Source organism: Zingiber officinale, chromosome 1A (genome assembly GCF_018446385.1).
Source record: "Zingiber officinale cultivar Zhangliang chromosome 1A, Zo_v1.1, whole genome shotgun sequence".
NCBI classification, from domain to species: domain Eukaryota; kingdom Viridiplantae; phylum Streptophyta; class Magnoliopsida; order Zingiberales; family Zingiberaceae; genus Zingiber; species Zingiber officinale.
Genome location: NC_055987.1, coordinates 167,834,223 through 167,845,551, shown reverse-complemented (window position 1 = coordinate 167,845,551; position 11,329 = coordinate 167,834,223). Strand labels below are relative to the sequence as shown.

The window sequence follows — 11,329 nt, the reverse complement described above, 5'->3', positions numbered from 1 at the left end:
GGTTTTTGGTAGCTACAGAATATTTCAACGTAGGCAAAATAGGAAAATATTTGGGTTAGAAAATAACAACTGAAATATGCCAGTCATATTGCATATTCTCAGAGATTCAAGAAGTATATTTATCTGTGATCTCACCAAAATTAAAAAAGTTTAGAGAAAAAACCATTTGAAAAATAGTTTGAAAATTAAGGATGATGTTACAGATACAAACTGTGTTGGCATTCATTGCCTTGATAAAATAATAAAATAACAAGTTTAACTTGCATGATAAAAAGACCAAAATACCTTCAATGAAACTTGTGTTCTGTGTTGCCAAAGGCCCATAGGTTAAATGTGCACTTCATTATTCAGAAGTTTGAGTTCGACCTGGCCTTTCTAAAACATGACAATGACTAGTGAATGTGATGCAAAGATCAATTCACCTTTGACTTTGATTTTCTCTACTCACTATACAAAAATGCCTTTGCTTCATATTTCCAAACTCTACCAAGAAGCAACACATTCAATTGACGTACCTACCTTGATAAGGCAATGTGTTCTCCACTTTCAGAAGAAAAAAAAAATTATACAATGAATTTCTCTCTTATGTAGCAAAGAAAGAAGGCATTGCAACAACTACCAAGCAATACTGAGGAAATAAAATGAACTATTGAAACAAAGGGATGCAGTCTCTCCTTTAGCCCAGGAAGAGGGTAAAGCATAGAAGACATTCTGTAGGTCAAATTTATTTGTTTCCGAAATAAGTTTGTTATTGATTCAAATTCATCTGAGTCCTTATCTGAAATCCAAATTGAACAGAACCAATACAAAGAAGCAATTTGAAACAAGCACTTGTTCAATTACTAGACTGGAAAACTGGTTTAGTTGAAGGAATATTTGTCGTTTAAAAGATGAAAACATATTCACATTCAATCATGGCATAAAAGTGAATAGTGGACAAACATGAGGCATGACAAAGATCTTTTTGGTTGATGACTTCAGTCTACAAGTACCTTTGCATGATATGCTACAGCCTTGACATTAAACTTACAAAGATAATCTGCTATCCTTAAAGTTTCTTTTTTAGTAGAGACATAGATAATTGTTGGAACTTCTTCCAAAGACACTTGCATATCAAATGATTTGGATGTGTCAAAAGTCTTCAAATTCTCGGATTCAATAGCAGGAAACTCATAGCAAGAAACTGCAAAATAAAATCAATTTGAAACAAATGGCATAAAAATCAAAGAACGAGAGGCATGTGAGATTTAATGACAAGTAAAGATAATACTAATTGTTAAACCAAGTGTAATGAGAATATTTATGACACTCATACGACGATCCATAAAATATTCTCATGGTGAGTCATTCAGTATATATTCTCTAATATATACCCATGTGTCAACCTGATATCTCATATCCATGACTTGTGAGATCAAATCATCCGTTGGCCTACATGCTAATCTCAACGTATTAATATTGTCCTTGTATATTAATGCTCGACTAGGAATAGTTAAGAGTAGTATTCTTTATAATATCTCACTATCAATTCAACCAATTGATATACTGTAGATAAGAACCTATTACCCAAGGACATTATTATACTTATTCAATTGGCATTGAACTGAAATAAATATAATAACGAACTTTGCCTTTTATTAGTAATAATATATGATACAAAATGAGCCCTTTACAATTATCTCATAATTGGTACTAGGGTTAATACTAACAATCTCCCACTAGCACTAGTGCCAATCACTGAGGTATCAAATACCCATTGACCTAGTGTGACCATCATGCTTTCCCTGTGCCAAAGCCTTGGTCAAAGGATCCGTAATGTTAGCATCGGTCGGGACTCTACATATCATCATATCTCATATATCGATGATCCCTCGAATCGTTGTAGTATCCAATACCCAAGACCACCATTTATGTAAAATGCATGCCCTAACTGCGATCTAGAATCGTCCTTGTCAATTTGGAAGCTTACACCATTATAACCCTTTACAACAACAACTATAACCTTTACAGCAACAGTTGTAACCCTTTACAACAACAGTTGTAACCCTTTACAGCAACAGTTGTAACTCTTTACAGCAATCTCTTCATTGCCTCCAAAGATCAAGAAATAATCTTGAGTCCTTCTCAAATACTTAAGAATATTTTTGACTGTTGTCCAGTGACCTTTACCTAGGTCTGACTGGTATATGATTGTCATGTTTAACGCATACGAGACATCTAGGCAAGTACAAATCTTGGCGTATATGATAGACCCTATAGCAGATGCATAAGGAATCTGATTCATGCAGTCCCTTTCTACCTTAGAAGAAAGACATTGAGTTTTTGAAAGACTCACACCATGTGACATAGGCAGGAATCTCTTCTTGGAATACTCCATAGCAAAAACGTTTAAGCAGCTTGTCAATGAACACACTCTGGCTTAGGCCAAACAATCTTTTAGATCTATCTCTATAGATCTTAAGGCCTAAAATATAGGCTGTCTCACCTAAGTCTTTCATAGAAAAACAATTCTCAAGTCAAGTCTTCACTGACTGAAGATTAGGGATATCATTTCCAATGAGAAGTATGTCATCTACATACAATATGAGAAAGATGACTGTGCTCCCACTAACCTTCTTGTAGACATAAGGTTCATCTTCATTCTTAATGAAACCAAACATTTTGATCACATCATCGAATCAAAGATTCCAGCTTCTAGAAGCTTGCTTCAATCCATAAATAGATCTTTGCAACTTACAAACCTTTCCAGCATTCTCTGGATTTATAACCCCTCAAGTTGTGTCATGTACACATCCTCGAGTAGATTTTCGTTAAGAAATATGGTTTTGACATCCATCTGCCAGATCTCATAATCATAGTAAGCAGCAATAGCAAGCATGATCCAAATGGACTTGAGCATCGTAACTAGTGAAAATGTTTCATCATAGTCTATACCATAAATCTGCTTGAATCCTTTAGCCACCAATCTACCTTTATGGGTATGCATATGACCATCCATGTCAGCCTTCACCTTGAAAACCCACTTACACCCAATGGATTTGATCCCTTCACGTGGATCAACCAAAGTCCATACTTGATTAGTGTACATGGATTCCATTTCGGATCTTATGGTCTCTAGCCATTTCTCAAAATCTGGGCCTTGTACAGCTTCCTGATAAGATGTAGGCTCGTTGAGATAAACTAGCACTACATCACTGTTGTCAGACAAAAGAAAAGAATATCTCTCAAGTTGATGACGGATCCTATCAGATCTGCGTAGAGCTTGTGCTACTTAAACAGATTATTGTTCCACAACTTCTTATGGTGTAACAAAATCCTGATTCACAACATCTTGTGGTACCTGTTCAATTTCCATCATTGTGTCAGTGCTAGTATCTTGAACTTCTTCAAGATCGACTTCACTCCCACTAGTTTTTCTAGAAATAAATTCCCTTTCTAGAAACACACCAGTCCTGGCAACAAACACCTTGCCTTGTGTGGGATTATAGAAATAATATCCCTTTGTTTCCTTGGGATATCCAACAAAGTAGCACTTATCTGATTTGGGTCCTAGTTTATCAAAGATTTACTGTCGAACGTAAGCGTCGCAACCCCAAATCTTCATAAAAGACATATTGGGGCTCTTCCCTGTCTATGTCGTATATGGTGTCTTTATGACGGCTTTGGATGGAACTCGGTTAAGTGTGAAAGCGGTTGTCTCTAGAGCATGCCCCCAGAAGGAAGTAAGAAGATCTGTATGACTCATCATTGATCATACCATATCTAATAAAGTACGGTTCCTCTTTTCTGATACATCATTCCATTGTGGTGTTCCAAGTGGAGTGAGTTGAGATATGATCTCACACTCAACGAGATGATCATGAAATTCTTGGTTAAGGTATTCCCCACCTCGATCTGATCAAAGTACCTTAATACTCTTACCAAGTTAGTTTTGTACTTCATTCTTGAATTCTTTGAACTTTTCAGAGGATTATGGCTTGTGTCTCATCAGATACACATAGCCGTATCTACTGAAATCATCAGTGAAGGTAATGAAGTAATGATAACCTCCTCTAGTTGTTATTCTGAAAGGGCCACATATATCAGTATGTATGAGTTCTAACAGATCATTAGCCCTTTCTCCATGTCCACTAAATGGAGGCTTTGTCATCTTGCCTCGAGAACAAGATACGCATACCTCATATGATTCAAAATCAAATGAGTCCAACAGTCCATCCTTATGGAGTTGGGATATGCGACTCTCATTTATGTGACCTAAGCGACAATGCCAGAGATATGTTTGGTTCAGATAATTAGACTTGAACCATTTGGTATTTTTGTTATAGATTAGGTTTTCAAAGTCTAGAACATAGAGTCCATTTATCAAAGGTGCACTACAATAAAACATGTCATTTAAATAAATAGAACAATATTTATCCTTTATTATAAATGAGAACCCCTTCTTGTCTAAACAAGAAACAGAAATTATGTTTTTGGTTAAAGCAGGCATATAACAACACTCTTCTAGTTTTAAAACAAGCCCAGTAGGCAAAGATAAGGAATAGGTTCCTACAGTGATAGCAGCAACTCTTGCACCATTGCATACTCATAGGTCCACTTCGCCCTTTGTCAACACTCTACTATTTCTCAGCCCCTGCACATTAGTACAAATGTGAGACGCACATCCGGTATCTAATACCCATGAAGAAGAAATAGATATATTGACTTCTATAACATATATACCTGAGGCAGAAGTCTCACTTCTCTTCCGTTTCAGTTCCTCTAGGTACCCCTTGCAGTTCCTCTTCCAGTGTCCGGTCTCACCGCAGTAGAAGCAGGTTCCTTCCTTAGCAACCCCACCTTTGGATTTCAGTGCATGAGCCTTGCCCTTGCCTTTGGCTTGGGTCTTACCCTTACCTTTAGGCTTCCACTTGCCTTTGCCCTTAGATACCATCAAAATGGAACATGGCTTTGCCTTATTAAGATTGAGTTCATCAGTTCTCAACATGCTCAACATTTCAGGCAGTGGTTCCTCAATTTCATTCATGTTGTAGTTCATGACGAATTGACTATAACTATCGGGCAACAACTGCAAGATAAGATCAGTGGCCAATTCTTAGCCTAGTGGAAATCCCAACCTTTGTAGATTCTCCACATACCCGATCATTTTGAACACATATGGCCCAACGGGACTTCCTTCTTGCATTCTGCTTTGAAACAGTGCTTTAAAGATCTCAAATCTCTTATGCCTTGCTTGTCCTTGATACAGTTGTCTAAGATATTCAACCATATCATAAGCATCCATGTTCTCATGCTGCTTCTGAAGCTCAGGGTTCATGGTGGCGAGTATAAGGCATGACACATCTAATGCATCATCTTGATGCTTCTTATAAGCATCCCTATCAGCTCTAGTGGCAATAGCAAGGGGTGCTTTAGGAATAGGTTGTTCTAGGACGTACAGTTTTCGTTCTTGTTTGAGAACTATTCTCAAGTTTCTATACCAGTCCAGGAAATTAGCTTCATTAAGCTTGTCCTTATCAAGAACAGATTGCAGAGAAAGGGTATTCGATGTACTTAACGACATGGTAATCTACAATAGAATAATGCAGAACTTAGTATCATATATTGATCATTTAATTAGGCCTTTAATTAAATGATTCTCCCACTGAATTCTAAAGCTTGATAGAAGCAAGTCACTACTAGCTCTAAACCCAAAAGTAAAGACATTCAAGTGGGACAAGATCCATATTATACCTCATCTTGAGTTAGCTTTGGCTAATCACCCAAGACTTGTATAAATTAGATAGGTAACGTGTACCAATTGGACAATATCTATATTATACCTTATCTTGAGTTAGCTTTGGCTAATTGCCCAAGACTTAGTACAACTTAGGTAGACAACGTTTACCAATTACATCCTATGTAACTCTTGTATCTTTAGGTGAATAAAACTGTTTGTTCGTTTTCCCATCTTATGAAATCCATACTATTACTCATCTTGAGTTAGCTTTGGTTAATCGCCCAAGACTAGTATAATATGATTTACATCTTATGGGATATGCCTCTAAATTCCCAACTTACACTACAAGAAAAAAGCCTAACAACAACGGTTTTTCACCGTTGTCATAGGCCCTTTCGGACTGTTGTTAAATGTCGTGTTGTTAAAGAGGATGCCCAAAGACAACAGTTTTTAACCGTAGTCTTTGAAGACAAAGACAACAATTTTACAACGGTAAAAAATCGTTGTCATTTTATTCAACAACAACAGTTGTTCACCGTTGTCTTTGAGTGTATTCCTTTAATAATATGCTCTTCAACAACAGTTTTGAACTGTCTATGACAACGGTTAAAAACCGTTGTCTTTTTAGTCAATGACAACGGTTAAAAACCGTTATCTTTTTAGCCATCAATGTTATTTAACATCAGTTTCACAATGATTTTTCACTGTTGTCTTTTAACGCCATTGACAACAATTTCACATATTTAAACTGATGTCTTTGGGTACAATATACAACATTTTGACAATAAATAAAAAACTGAATCTTTTCCATCATTTTATAACCATTATTTTATTTAAATAATATATCTACAAAATATCATTGATCAAAAACCTACAATCCAAACATCATCATCCAGTGCAAATTTCATTAAACTACCAAACATCATCATCCAAACATCATTAAAGTACCAAACATTAACATCGAAACATCACAAAAGTTTACAAAAATAAATAGTACCCATAACAATATATCACACATATATATGAAGTCCAAAATATCTTGTTTTGTTGGATCAAATCTTCTCTACCTGTGCATCTTCTAAACACCCTGTGCATCTTCTAAACACCATATCGAGAACTGCAGCCTTTTCTGCTTTCTCCTCCCTCCTAGCTTTTCTTTTCTTCTCCTTTCTAGGTATGGTCATTATCTTTTCCCTGAGGTAAATAGCATATGATTGCAAGTTAAGTCATTTCCCAGGAGTAAATGGCATAAAGATGATGATGACAAAGACGCTGTACACAATTGAATATGATAACAATACTTCTTTCTAGGCACAAACTAAAATTACTGCATACCTCAATTTCAGTTCAAGTTATCTACAAAATATCATTGATCAAGAACCTACAATCCAAACATCATTAAAGTACCAAACATCAACATCCAAACATCAAAGTTTAAAAAAACTAAATAGTACTCATAACAATATATCACACATATATATGCCAAAGTATTTTGTTTTGTTGGATCAAATCTTCTCTACTTGTGCATCTTCTAAACACCCTTTTACGTCCTGTGAAAATAAAAATCATATGATTTTAATCCAATTCAACAACAACAAGTCTAGCTAGTCTCCAATAATATAGAGCTTTAGAGTTTGCAAAGTATATAACAAAAATTGGCTAACAAGGTTTGTTATTTTTTTCATTGTGATATACTCTAAATTAAAAGAAACATTAAAAATCTACTTGGCATAACATTTTAAGTAGTTGTCCCCACAATTCTATTTGTTGGCAGTCAGTACCTTATGGCGACCATTTGTTGCAATGAACTTTGTAAATAAAGCAATGTTTACTCCTAAGCAACATCGTGGATTACAATACATGACATTAAGTTATTGTAATATCAACAAAAATTAGTATTAGATTGTTGACCTCACTTGTCATTAGGAATATATATAGACATAGTAAATTGGAATATATATAGACATGGTACTTTACTGCACCACATAGAAACATCAAAGGTTGACACAAAAAAAGGTACACATAAGGTAGAAAATATGCCTGAAAGAAAATACAAGATTCTTACTGCACCAATATTTGCTAAAATCTAAATGAATCCATATATATATTATTTTTCCAGGCAATGAATAGAGGAACCAACACGTAGATAAAGTATCAATTAATACTGAATGTTGTTGAAAGCCAAGTACATACCTCTCCTCTTCCAAGCACTGATGAATTGCATGAGCACAGCGAAGGCTTCCAGAATAAACCTAAATCATGAGTTCCAAAAAGAAGATATCATGTTTCTATACCTGGCATACATCATTTGTATAATTTCTTGTAGTATTAAAAGAAGTAATTAAGAAACCAAACTTATCATGTGTGCTCCTTTAATCAATGGAAAATATTTTGAATTACAAAAACATACTTGTATGAGCGAAGGCTTTGATTTCCCGACAATAGAAATGAACTTTGGTCATATCACTCAGCATACCTAATTGCAATCATAAAAGTTGCTAATCAATTCTTCTACATATCATATCACTCAGCATACCTAACTGCAATCATAAAAGTTGATAATCAATTCTTCTACATAAAGGCTTACACACCTCATATGCACATGCTGACATTTTTGCATCAGTAGAACAATGAACATACCAAGTGAAGATGAATTAATAATTGGGAGTTCGATCTATGAGAAATGGATGAATTATTACTGACATGCTAAAGCCAAAGACGGGATACTTGTCAACAACATATCATTCTATATTGAGTAAAAAAAACATACCATACTAGTAACTAAAACTTGAAATTCTCCAACAAGAAAGGATTCAGAGTGTTCATCAATGCCAAAAAGGTCATAATCTCTCTTCCATAAAGCATTTGTCAAAAGTTCAAATGCATAACGAATCTATAAAAGGAAAATATACATAACCATGATAGCAAGGTACTAGACGGATTAAAGAACATGATAACACCTTCCATCCATGCATGTGTTGATACATGACTTTCAAAAATCCAATTATGAAACATTTCGCTGTTTAGAAATTGAATAGCTAAGAAGCAAAATAAAATTGTATTTGAATCTTAACACACACCAACAATCTCATCTGTGGATTTAATATAGAATCAGATTAGGCTGGGATATAAGGATAACAATAGTGTAGGTTAAGTAAGAAGAACTATTAGACACTTCCCTATCTTGTGATATATATATATATATATGAAAAAAATAGTCTAAATGAGGCAAAAATTGTAAATACATTATATTTCACTAAATCTATAACAATGAGTAGCACAAACCAAGATGAAGCCAAGTGAGGCATAAAATTCTTCTCATTCACATTCCACATCACTTGTGGATGATGTTTGCCATCCCTATGAATGGAATGAAAGGTTTTATGGAAGAAAAGTCATATATCAGCCATCAAAGTGAGGAGAAAAAAATCTCAAAAGAATAACCAATGAATTCTAAAAATGAATCTAACTGTATTTTAAAGAAATTGAAAGTTTATTTGGATAGAACAAAGCAAACACTGGACAATATGGCTTGGATAAATACCATATCAATGCATTCTAAGACCAATGCATTATCGACTAAAAAGTCATTCCTCAAACATCATTCAACTATAATTTGCAAATATAAGTGAAAGTGTATATGTTGGTGAACCTAGATATATTAGTAAGTATCAAAATTCAAAATATAAGTAAGAATACAAAATGATGAATCATTGTCATTGAAGCAAATCTACTTTAAGGTCATTCAGAGAAAGTCATGTTCATATGACCCTAAGAATAAGAAATATGGATAAGAAAACAAACCTTAATGAGTTTGTTCGTAATTGGAAGATCTGATTATGCAAACCTAAAATGGTCACTATGGCAACAGACCCCTGCCACAGCTGGATCCTAACTTGCAACCGATGGAATCTCCAATAAAGACGCAAATCTTAAAGCTTACCGTAGATTTGATATACACTAACAGTTGAAGAATTGGATGATGATGATGATGATGATGATGAGTGGGCGGAGGAGTGGCGGAGGAGGCTAGGTGTGGGCGGCGGGAGAAGTGGCGGAGGAAGCTAGGTCACGGGTGGTGCGAAGCAGAGGAGCCAAGGTGCGGGCAACATTCTAGTTAGCAGAGAACAAGTCACGTAAGTGCAAGGTGGCCATGAGCGACCTCGAGGATCTTGTTGTGGATTGCCGCAACGAGAGGAAGAAAGGGTTACCTCGCCGTTCAAGTAGCCGCTCGCGAACCGCCTACAAGCGAAGCGAGGCAACGGCTGCTTCGTGCTGGTGACTGAGCCTCAGTAGCCACCTCTCGAGCAGTCGGCGCCCAACCTTGTCGCCTGCCTCCTCGTCAGCGGCCTCCTTGTCGGCGATGGAAGAAGATCGTGTTGTGCTGCGGAGAGGAAATGCGATTGCTACGGGAAGGGAAAGTTTTAGGTTAGCAAAAAAATGAAAGGGAAAAGATCGTGATGAGAGATGAGTGGTGCGGATCTAGTTGCCTTCTTGCTTCGATCCAATGGTCCATGTAGCTTCAAATCTGGATGGAGGGTTGGATGGCTTAGATCTGAATGAAGGAGGAAGATTTCTCTTGATCTGGATCAACGACTCATATTAATTCTTCTTGATCTCCATCATTTGACCTCCAAATAAAGTCAAATTTGGAGGAGGAGCGTCTTTCGCGGAGGAGTCGCGAAGGAGGAGTCGGAGATAGGTTTTTGTTTGTTTGAAGAGTCACAGAGAAGTGAGTTTTAGGTTTTTTTTCATGAAGTTAAAAAAACTGTTGTGTTTTTAGGATTCAACAATATTTAATAGACAACAGTTTAATAAAACTATTGTATATTATCACATAAGCAACACTAAAAGACAATAGTTTTTTAAAACCGTTGTCTTTAACACACATTAGACAACAGTGTTTTGAAAAACTGTTGTTATTTAAAAAATATTATGGTGAACAACAACAGTTTTCAATAAAACTGTTGTTAAATGGAAAAAAGACAACAATTTCTTGAAAAACTGTTGTATATTAGGTGTGGTTAAATCCAGAAATTCTTGTAGTGTTAGTTAAGTCACACCCAAAGTCCAATAGTCGGATATCACAATTGTCCAATCGCACTCTACCAAGATAAAACGAGTCACTTTGCTTTGACAAACCTGACTACAAATGATCGAGGTAGTAGTGAGCACCAAACTTTGGAATGCATATGTAAAGGACTTAATTACGATAGCTACACATGCATCACATGCATTCATGGCATATATCAGCATATACACAAATTTAAATGTGACATGATTATGACTCCTATAAACTATGATCTTCTTAAGCCAATGAGAAGAGTGATAAGTCAACCTAGGTCTAAGCCGTTTCTCCAATCGCTTCCTTGGTTGTTGTGTGTTGTTGTCCTTCCTTTCTTTTCACCCGTCTTCCAGAAGACTAACTCTTTCTAATTTTGTACATTACAAAATCTAAAGAAACTCGAGTTACATTCGAGTGTAATCTAATTACAACAAGAATATAAGGGATGAAGGCATGACACGCAGACTGTATTTTGAATTACAATATTACATACATCCAATCACATTGGGGTTGAAGGGTCATAACCATGCACCATGTCATATCTA

General features: G+C 35.7%; 1 long non-coding RNA gene across 9 annotated transcripts; it reads right to left on the bottom strand.

Moving 5' to 3' along the window:
- Nucleotides 1-6,870: 6,870 nt before the first annotated feature.
- LOC122038354 lies at nt 6,871-10,166 on the bottom strand. 9 transcript variants are annotated; one of them, XR_006127847.1, is made up of 6 exons: nt 9,931-10,165; nt 9,524-9,832; nt 9,005-9,079; nt 8,130-8,612; nt 7,913-7,971; nt 7,210-7,269 (listed from the first exon to the last, which is right to left on the bottom strand). It is a non-coding gene; the product is annotated as an uncharacterized LOC122038354 (long non-coding RNA). The 9 variants fall into 9 exon arrangements; XR_006127841.1 differs by lacking the exon at nt 7,210-7,269 and adding exons at nt 6,871-6,913; nt 7,055-7,100 and having other exon boundaries at nt 8,130-9,832; nt 9,931-10,166; XR_006127844.1 differs by having other exon boundaries at nt 8,130-8,393; nt 8,490-9,832; nt 9,931-10,166.
- Between the last annotated feature and the right edge of the window lie 1,163 nt (nt 10,167-11,329).